At 45.6% G+C, this 11,174-nt stretch overlaps 1 protein-coding gene across 1 annotated transcript in view; it reads left to right on the top strand.

Moving 5' to 3' along the window:
• CLUL1 (clusterin-like 1 (retinal)) overlaps positions 1-11,174 on the top strand; it is a 45,019-nt gene that overhangs the window by 5,713 nt on the left and 28,132 nt on the right. The window lies entirely within an intron of this gene.

Genomic DNA, 11,174 nt, shown 5'->3' with positions numbered 1-11,174 from the left:
AGTAGAGACGGGGTCTCGCTCTTGCTCAGGCTGGTCTCGAACTCCTGAGCTCAAACGATCCTCCCGCCTCGGCCTCCCAGAGAGCTAGGATTACAGGCGTGAGCCACCGCGCCTGGCCTATAAATGAGTTTTAATTTGAAGAAAGAACATTCTACACAGTCATAGAAAAGTGTCAAAAGTGAAAATGACAGAGGACACATACCAGGAAAGTGTGCTTGGTATCCCCCATGCATGGTATTTTACATTATCTACTTTAGAATAATTCCAGAGTATTGCCCTTTTATTTTCTTTCTTATTCTGTGTTTCAATGAATTTAAACGGAACCCAAATGCCCCCTAGCTTTTCTGCCTTGCAGGATCACACTGCCCTTTAATATTCAAGTAAGAATAATTCAAGTCCTTACCTTGCGGATCGTTGGAAGAAGCGTCCCCTTCCCCAGCTGGTATTTGGCGCTTCTGTGAAGGGCTCCCCGAATGCTCCTAGATCAGGGTGCTGCCACCACGGAACAGACCCAGAAGGCCAGAAGCAAGGCCACAGTGCCCGACGCCCCCGTCCCCAGGGTGCGCTCAGCTGACTTCTAACTCCCCACCACAGGGTGCGACTCCGGGGGGAAATAGCACGGAGCGGAAACGACGCACCGCGTGGACCCCCGTCTCCGCGGGAATCTGCAGACCTCCCCCCGGGGCCCCAGACCACCGCGCGGGAATCCACCTCTCCTCAGGTCGGTTCTTCCTTCATGACGTTCCTCTCCCGAGTCCCCAGGCCCACCTCTCTGAGACTCTGGTCACTGGCTCCAAGCCCCCATTCCCACCTCAGCTTCCTCAGCCGCAGCCCCTGGTCAGAAGCCGAACCGCCAGTCAACTCCACGGGAACCCAAGTCTCTGGCTTCCTCCCTCGGGCTCACTCCAGAGTAACCACCGGCCTTCTTCCTGTGCAGTCTGTTCTCAAATGAAAGAGTCTTTATCAAAGTTTAGAGATGGCCGGGTGCAGTGGCTCACGCCTGTAATCCTAGCACTCTGGGAAGCCGAGGCGGGAGGATCGTTTGAGCTCAGGAGTTCGAAACCAGCCTGAGCAAGAGCGAGACCCCGTCTCTACTATAAATAGAAAGAAATTAGCTGGACAATTAAAAAAAATATATATAGAAAAAGTTAGCCAGGCATGGTGGCACATGCCTGTAGTCCCAGCTACTCGGGAGGCTGAGGCAGGAGGATCGCTTGAGCCCAGGAGTCTGAGGTTGCTGTGAGCTAGGCTGTCGCCACGGCACTCACTCTAGCCCACGCAAAAAAGTGAGACTCTGTCTCAAAAAAAAAAAAAAAAAGTTTAGAGATGAAAAGAAAAAAGGATTATAATAAAAAATGAAACAACACGCACACACACAAGCAAAAATAAATTAATGTGAGGCGTGATTGCTCCCAGAGTGTTTAGAGCAGGAATGTTCCTGGGCCTCTCTTTAGCCTTCCCCCCATGCGAACCCCCACCATGGCGAGGCCAGTTCACCTTCAGCCCCCGCCACTTTGCCACGTTGATAAACTATTCACAATCATTTAAGTAGGTCTCTGAAAACTTCTTTTGTATCATTTGTGCACTTTGCCCAATTGCCCTTTCATCTGTGGAAAGTAACTAGATGTAAAGAAAAAAGAAAGCAAGTCAACGGCTATACCCAGCCCTTGACGTGCATCGGAGCAGGCTATCAACTGCGCAGCGCGCAATGGGGACCTGCAGCCCCCCACCCAGAAAACATGGGTGCGGCTCTGGGAGCCGTTGCATGGTGCCAGCCCAAAGCAGAGTGAGGCTGTTGCATGGTGCCAGCCCAAAGCAGAGTGAGGCTGTGCTGGGTATTCTGTTTGCCGCTGCCTCTTGCCCTGCATCTGTGCCTTGCCCTATGCCCTGGGGAGGTTGACCCCTGAGTGGCCTTGGCCTGCTGGTTTCCTGGCGTCCCCCTAGAGTCCTGGCTCTGGCGCTCGGTGGGCTTCAGAATCACAATTTCCTTCCCTTGCCCTCTCATAGCTAGTAAGCCCCATCCCTAACATCTCTTAATTTGAACCATAGGAGATGAATTCTATTGTATTCCGGGACCCCAATAAATGCACAGTCCACAGTAGGTGATGCAAAAATCATCTAGGTGTTATCTGATCTTGGTGATCCGGGAGGTGTTTTTTTGTTTGTTTTGTTTTTAAATGTAGACACATAATTTTAAAAATTATTCACTTTCACCAACTATAAGAAGTCATATTAATTCAAAATTCTGATAAAAAAAAACAAACTTCCATGACATTTTGGCTACCAAGTGGCCCAGTACTAAAGCTTTGTCAAACCTGGTGAGTTATCTGTCCCTGTTAACCCAAACAAGTCCCTCGCCTCCTTTCAGATAAAAATCTGGCAATGACCAAAGAGCTTTAATAAGGCCTCTTGATCTACTTACAAGATATGCATATAATTTGTTTGGCCAATATAGTAACCTAGGTTTGTTGTCCTCATCTTCCAAAAATCTACAGTCAGTACAAAAGAATTATTTTTTTTCCAGATATAGGTTGGTAGCCCTTATCTGAAATGCTTGAGACCAGAAGTGTTTTGGATTCCTGACTTTTTTTCAGATTTTGGAATATTTGCATATAAATAATGAGATATCTTGGGGATGGGACTCAAGACTAAGCATGAAATTCATTTATGTTTCATAGATACCTTTATATACGTAGTATGAAGGTAATTTTATACCATATTTTTAATAATTTTGTGCATGAAACAAAGTTTGTGTACATTCAACTATCAGAAAGCAAAGTGTCACTATCTCAGCCACCCGTGTGAACAATCTGGAGTTGTTTGGCATTGCTATCATTTCTGATTTTAGCTATCAATAGCAATTATTTTCTTACACTTATTCACACACAAGCAGTTGAGAGTAAAAAATATGACATGTATATCTGGCACATGCAGAAAAGTTATATTGCAGCGGACAGGGGCTGGGAGAGTTTTTTTCCCTTGGGGATGCTGAATAAACTGTTGTGTGCCTGTGTTTTGACTATGAACCGTCCCATGTAGTCAGGTGTGGGATTTTCCACTTTTTGGTGTCATGTTAGCACTCAAAAAGTTTTGGATTTTAGGCCAAGCATGGTGGCTCACACCTGTAATCCTAGCACTGTGAGAGGCTGAGGCAGGAGGATTACTTAAGCTCAGGAATTCAAGACCAGCCTGAGTAAGAGTGAGACTCCGGCTCTACTAAAAATAGAAAAACAGAAAAATTAGCCAGGCATTGTGTGCACACCTGTAGTCCCAACTACTTGGGAGGCTGAGGCAGGAGGATTGCTTGAGCCCAGGAATTAGAGGTTGTAGTGAGCTATGATGACACCACTGCACTCCACCCAGGGCTACAGAGTGAGACTCTGTCTCCAAAATAAGGTTTTGGAAAAAAAGGTTTCAGATTTTGGAGCATTTCAGATTTCAGATTTTTGTTCAGATTAGGAATGCTCAACCTGAAAAGAAAATCCGATTTGCTCAGGATAAATTTCACAAGTCAAGTGATATATTCTGATTTTATTTATACTTTCCTGTTTGTATTTTCTTTTCTTTTTTATTTCAGGATATTATGGGGGTGCAGATGTTTAGGTTACATATGTTGCCCTTGCCCTCCCCCCAAGTCCGAGTTTCAAGTGTGTCCATCCCTCGGATGGTGCGCATTGCACTCTTTGTGTATGCATATACCCGTCCCCTCCTCCCCCCTCCCCTCTCCTCCCTGCCCGACATCCAATAGATGTTATTCTTATACGTACACTTATGTGTTGATCAGTTAATACCAATTTGATGGTGAGTACATGTGGTGCTTGTTTTTCCATTCTTGGGATACTTCACTTAGTAGAATGCGTTCCAGCTCTATCCAGGAGTATACAAGAGGTGCTATATCACCATTGTTTCTTAAAGCTGAATAGTACTGCATGGTATACATATACCATATTTTATTAATCCACTCATGTATTGATGGACACTCGGGTTGTTTCCACATCTTTGCAATTGTGAATTGTACTGTTATAAACATTCGGGTGCAGGTGTCTTTTTTATAGATTGTCATTTGTTCTTTTGGGTAGATGCCTAGTAATAGGATTGCTGGATCAAATGGTAATTCTACTTGTATCTCTTTAAGGTATCTCCATATTGCTTTCCACAGAGGTTGCATTAGTTTGCAGTCTCACCTGGGACTACAGGCATGCACCACCATGCCTGGCTAATTTTTTCTATATATTTTTAGTTGTCCAGATAATTTCTTTCTATTTTTTTTTTTTTTTTTTTAGTAGAGACGGGGTCTCGCTCTTGCTCAGGCTGGTCTTGAACTCCTGAGCTCAAACAATCTGCCCGCCTCGGCCTCCCAGAGTGCTAGGATTACAGGCATGAGCCACCGCACCTGGCCAGTCCCACATTTCTTGTAAGCTTATTTATTTTCTCTTAATTTTCTGCTGGATCTCTGTGACTGATTTATTTAATTGGAAGGAGTTGTCTTTAATCTCTGAGATTCTTTCTTCTGATTGATCTACCCTATTCTTGAGGCTTTCCACTGTGTTTTGCCATTCCTTGAATAAGTCCTTCATTTCCAGGAGATCGGTTTGATTTTTCTTTAATATTTCAATTTCTTTAGTGAATTTTTCTTCCAAGTCGTGGATTTTTTTTTGTGGTTTCTTTGTGTTAGTTATCGATTTTTTCTTGCATATCATTGAGTTTTCTTACAATCCATGTTTGAAATTCTTCTGTCATTTTAGTGTTCTGAGTTTGGTTAATGTCTATTGCTGGGGAGCTGTTGTCCCTCTTTGGGGGTTTGCTTTCCGTTTGAGTCTTCATACTTCCAGAGTTCTTTCACTGGTTCCTTCCCATCTGGATCAGTTGTTCCTTCTTGCCTTTAGATTTTCATTTGGATAATGACACACCCTGTTTAGTCTCTGAGCCAGTAGGTGGTGTTTGTGGGTGAGATTCGACCACACCCTTCATGATGAATCAGTAGATGTAGTAAAAGGGTGTGCAGAGTGACCTCCCTGTCAGTAGGTGGCACTTGCTGGGAGGAGCGAGCCGCAGTGCTGTTTTGGGGTCCTGTAGCCAACTCTTGTTCCTCTGGGGAGGCCTTCTTGTGCCTCGGGTGGTGGGCGGGGCCCTGGGACTTCCAGGTGTGTCTTTATTCTCCACCTCAGTTGGGGCAGGTCCGGGAGTGAGTGTGGGCGAAGCTGGGTTGGGTAAGCCTGCCCTCAGGCTCCACGACTGCTGTTAGCAGGAGTCAGAGGTCCGTTCTTTGCTTCTGTGAAAAGCTGCTGGGAGGGGCTGAAATGGCTCCACTCAGCTGAAAGTCTGGGCTTGGGGGTGGGGCTGTCTAAGACCCGCACTCTGGAGCAGGTCTCGCTTCCCTCCACTCTCCCCCACTCCGTGGCCTCTCCCAGGCCTCTGCCAGCAAGCAGAACCTCAGGCTGATGGATCTCCCCTGGCTGTGATGTGGGCCGGGAGGTTCCCTACCCAGGATCGCAGCCTGAGCTGGGTGCACAGCTCTCTTTTGGGAGGAGGGTTGCCGGCAGGCTGATCTGCCCCTGAAGGCGCACACTCCTCAGTAGGCTCTTTCATAGATCTCCCTTCTGTGCCCCGGGGCAGTGCGATCGTGACCTGGGTGTACGGGGTCTGGTCTGCAGGCCTGTCCCCTGGGCCCTGGAGATCAATCTCTGCCCTGCCAGGGGGAAGGGTGTTGGTCTCAAATCACCTACATGTTGTAGTGTGGAGGGCGCAAACAGACCACGAGAGAATTTAATGGAGCCAAATTGAGAGTCTTTATTAGCTGGCCAGCGACCACCTCCGCCCGCGTGAAAGCAGTACGAGAGGATGGCACCAGTCTTTTGCCTCTACAGGAATTTTATACTAATTTGAGGGGGGCTACGTGCCATAGAACAGGTACTCTAAAACAAAGGAAAAAAAGGTAGAATGTACAATTAATATTTCAATGATACAGAGTCCTGAGATCTGGCTGTTCTCACAGATCTCTGGTGCCCAAAGACAGATTACAATCATTGAAGTAAAGCACAATCTAAGTTATAGATTAAACACAGAACATTCTTCCAGTTACACATCGATCATAAGTTGAACCCTTGACATACTTCACGTAGGGCGATCAGGCCCTGAAGTCTAACAATTGCTAACCGCAAGCTTTGTACAGAAGCAAATAGCGTTCATTAAAGTTCCCTAGCAACTATAATTGCATTATACCTTTTTATTCATTAGCCCTTCAAAGCATCTCAGCTCACTACACTACAGGGTGCCCAAGCTGGATCGATTTCACTCCACCTAGGGATTTACCCCACTCTCCTGAAGTCCCCAGGCAAGCAGCACCTGGGAGGGCTGGCGTGTAGGGAACTCGCAGTCTGAGTACCCCTCAGTCTGCTGTAGGGCCCCAAAAGGAAAGGTCCCGTTCCTTGGAGATGCCTCCGTGTGATGACTAAATTGTCTCTCTGGGCACGCACGGGTAGGGAGGGGGAAGGAGAGAATGGAGCACTATGGCGTCTGCCGCTAGGCTCGGGTCTGCACTCGGGGAGCTGCCCCGAGGGGGCTGGGAGGCCCGCACTGTGTCCTCGAGAGGCCATTGCTCACTGGCGGCAGCTGTCTCTGGGCTGGTGTCCACAGGTCTCTCCAGCCGCTCAGGAGCCCAACAGCAGTCCGAGATGCAAGGGAGGGGGAAGTTATCTGCTTCACCTACCCTTGTCGCTGGTCTCCAAGCCTCTCGGGACCTTTCTGCTTCCAGTTCTCCTCCACAACGTCTTCCTGTGGAGTCTCCTGTAGTTTTAGGCACCCTTCCTTCCGACCCTCACCCAATCTATGTTTTTCTGCTAGTTTATTTTTTTCACTTTCTTCTAAAATCTGTCTTTTTTGCAGAGACACTCTGACTGGCGGCTTTTCTCATCCTCCATCTTGGCTCCCTGTCTGTATTTTCTTCATTAACTTGACTTGTAACTACTTAGGCAATTATGGATCAGAAGATGATACTTAAATGTTACTGTACAACTGGTAGTATGATTCCTTCCTCCATCGATCACTGGGATGGGCTACAGTTATCATCAAATGCTTATGGTATTTTACCCATCCTGTTGTCATGGAGATCAAAACCCAAATTAAAACACATTTGGGCCGGGCACGGTGGCTCATGCCTGTAATCCTAGCACTCTGGGAGGCTGAGGCCGGCGTATCGCTTGAGCTCAGGAGTTTGAAACCAGCCTGAGCAAGAGCAAGACCCCGTCTCTACTAAAAATAGAAAGAAATTAGTTGGACAAGTAAAAATATACAGAAAAAATTAGCCGGACATGGTGGCGCATGCCTGTAGTCCCAGCTACTCGGGAGGCTGAGGCAGAAGGATCCTTGAGCCCAGGAGTCTGAGGTTGCTGTGAGCTAGGCTGATGCCATGGCATTCTACTCAGGGCAGTAGAGTGAGACTCTGTCTCAAAAAAAAAAAAAAAAAACTAAAAAAATAAAATAAAATAAAACACATTTGCCGAGGTCATAATAATGTAGCCAAAATTTAAAGAAAAAATCGATTTTTGATTATGTATCATTCCACTTGTTTAATCTACTGATTTCTACGTGCTTTAGCTTACTCAATAACAAAGCTCACACTTCCGAAGCTACTGACTCACATGGGCCTGTATATTGCAGGGGCCCAGATGCCACACATCTGGCGGTCGGCTTGGGTTGGCCACTGGATTGAAGACAGAAGTCTGGGATGATTCCCAAATGTCTAGATCTGGTGACAGGGAGATATGGCAGGGTGAGCCTGAGGAGAAAAAGCTGGATTAGGAGCTGCTGAACCTGGAATCCCTGCGGGTCACGCCAACAGAGAGACAGGCAGTAGAAGGTTGGCCCTGTCTGTCTGTGGCTCTGGGTAACATCATCCAAAGAGGGTGAGAGGCAGTGAAAAGAGGCTCAAGGCTGATCCCATCTCACTTTAAAACAAAAAATCCTAACTTCTTACCCTGCCCTCCTACGCAGTCTGTGGTTTTCTGCCTCTTCTCCTCTCACCGCACTCTGCCACACTGGCCTCTTTTCTGTACCTTAAACTTGCCAGGTTGGTTCCCGCCTTTGCACTTGCTCTTCTGTCTGCGAGGAACTCTTCCCCAGATCCTGGGGGAGGTGCGGCTCCTCCTCTCTCAGGCAGGGCCAGCTGCATGCGCGTGCCGCCTGCACCGCTCACCCAGAAGGGCTCTGTAGTTGGTTTAAGCTTCTGCTGTTGACATCTTGAAATTCTTAATAATTTTGAACACTGGGCCTGCATTTTCATTTTGTGCTGGGCCCTGCAAATCAGGTAGCTAGTTCTGCTTTCAGGGACGATATTGGAAGTCCTCTGCTCAGGGAGGCCTCTCTTGGCCAACTATTCTAAATAAATCCCTCCCCTGCTAAGTTACTCACTAGCACATTGCTCCCATTTAATTTTCTTCATAACAGTTTTCATTCTTTCATACATTCTCACTGACGTACTCAGTTGTGTGTTGTCTAGTTCCCTCCCGTCGAATGCAATGTGAACACTCAGAGAGCGGGGACCACTGTGTCCTCAGTGTGTGACACATAACAGACACCTGATACATTTGTTGACTATTCTGAGAGCAAAAATTGTTGGAAGCAGGACAGCCACTATGCTGGGCATAGAGGAAATTTAGAATGTATTTGATACTGATATACCTCCTGGTCAATAATTAAATGTGTGTGTTGCTGATTTAAACCGATAAATTCTGGTTTTATAATGAGGTTAAGTGGAATATAATTTCCTCATATTATATTCAAACTTTGATCTTTTCCATGAAAGATTTTGAAGTCTGGATTCAATGTCTACTTTTGATACCTGTGTTATATGAGCCTAAAATAATAATTTTAGTTTAGTCTGAATTTTTTAAAGAGGTTATTGGTCTACCTTCCAACTACATTGTACTGTATGGCTCAATAACACATTTTCCTTTGTATGAACCAGTTTGACCTGCTCAGCAGCTCTACCCCAGAGATAAGGTAGCTGTAATTTCTCGTTTTACAGATCCCTTCAACTCAGTGCACTCCAGCTATGTGGAAGCTTGGCGAGAATAAGTCAGTGATAATCACAGAACTTGAGAGCTGAGAGTTACAGTTGAGATTATTTCTTTCAACACTCTCATTTTTAGATGAGGACACTGAGGTCTGAGTACACAGTACAATGAGATGACAGTGTGGTAGGGATTTTGCTGGAACTTGATCCCTTAGAGCAGTGATCTTTCTACTCTGCCATTGGACCTTTCTAGCAAGTGAGTTATCCAACTTTTGTCTGCAACGGGGGCAATTTTTAAGTGAGGATTTACACTCTACTTCTAAAATTTTGCTTATTGTTGTAAATCATCTCCTTTATTAAATGAATTGCTGAATGAGTGAGGATAAGGAAAGAAGGAATAAAAGAAGGAAGGGAGGAGGAATGGAGGGAGGGAAGGAGGGAGGGAGAGACGGAATGTCTGATGAAATGAATTACTATTATAATCTACATGAATAATTTGTTTAGATCTTTATGTGTTTGTCTTTCTTTTTGCTTCTTGTATGCACACCCTCCTCGACCTTTTCCCCCCATGGGCTGGGGGACGAGGACTGCCTCTTGAGACTGTGGAGGGACTTTCACCAGAGTAATGCTTGTGGCCTCTCAACCTTCCATTTCTCACCCTACGAAGCAGAAATATTATTTGATTCATATTATCAGTCCGTGGATCTCAGTTATACAGAACTCAATAGGGATTTGCTCCCTTTCCCTATCTTTCTTTTTTTAAATTTTTTTTTCTTTTTTTCTGGTCAAGTGAAGCAGTGGGAGTGGAGAAGGAACAAAGGAATCTGTAACTGGTTGTGATCAATTAGTGTAAACACCACTGCACTCAGACCAACCTTTGCCTCCCTTTCTGACCTTACCGGTGCAAGATAGCAAAAGCTAACTTGTCTACAGGTCACGTGCAGGACTCCTGGGTTGCACGACTGCAGGGACCACTGACGTGGAGTTGGCCCCACATAGCACACAGCAGGAGCAGGCTCCTGGTCTGCTCCCAGCCACGTGCCCAATGGGAACCCTAGACGTTGCCTGACTATGCCAGTGGCAGGGTGGGCGAATCTAACTCAGAGGCGACATACTAGTGAGTCTGTTATGGTCACACATCTAAGCCACTCTGTCCAAGCCTGAGCTTAGCAACAATAAACTTGACATTTTGAAGTCCATCTGTCTGACTCCTCTATTTCTCAGTTGATACCACAGGCATCCTCTGCCATCTTTCTTAATTAAGATGTCCTTGCTTCTAGGTCTCCTTAATTACCCACCAGCTATCTATAATATTTTATAACCCACTTAAATCTTGAGCATAATGATGTCATAATTATGGAAGTGACCAGATTTGCATGAAGTATTGCTTATTCTTAAGAACAAAATGGCAACCGTGAAAACAGATGAAGTAATTAGAGGAAGAATCTTTTTGGAAGCTTCAGGACATTTTAAAAGCAATTAGGACTAGTCAGCAATAAAGTTCTGTTCTCAGAAATTGCACTTAAAGGAGGAACATGGATTAAAGAAAAAAATCTGCTACCAGAGGGTGAGCCACTGGACTTTCTAAAAACTGGTTCTATTTTCAATGAAATTTGGGTGTGTTGAAAATGAATGTGCAGATGGCAACCATGGCTTCAAACAGATCCCAACTTGGACAGCAGCACACTAATGAGCAAGGGTGCATGGAGTCAGAGGAGACCTGGACGATTTCTTATGACTGACTTCCAGAACTCTGCTCTTTTCTTCTTGACAAGAGCAGCATACCCAAGATGCTGCTTCCTCCACTGACCAACCAGTCATTTCGCAGGATAGGACACATCTGTTTAGAGGTGTGGATTGTAGTTGCTCAAAGGCGACATTAGGCTATTTAAAATAATAATAGTTCAAGTTTTGCTTTGAGTCTAAGCAAAACAGCTCAGAGGTTTCCAACTAAAACAGAGAAGTCGTGGGTAAAGAAGACAGCTGAAATCGGGTGTGGGCTGAACCTTGAGTGTGTGGCCTGTAATATTGATTGGCTAATCTCTCAAAACTTTCAAACAGGGCCCAGGATGATCTCGAAACTTCAGTAACCAGAAAGACCCATCACTGTAGATTCTAGAGCTATTGTGACTAACAGCTCTCCAAGTTGTTTTTATTTATT

Source organism: Propithecus coquereli, unplaced genomic scaffold (genome assembly GCF_000956105.1).
Source record: "Propithecus coquereli isolate 6110/MARCELLA unplaced genomic scaffold, Pcoq_1.0 Scaffold38, whole genome shotgun sequence".
In the NCBI taxonomy this organism is placed as follows: Eukaryota; Metazoa; Chordata; class Mammalia; order Primates; family Indriidae; genus Propithecus; species Propithecus coquereli.
This window is presented reverse-complemented; position numbering and strand designations above follow the sequence as displayed.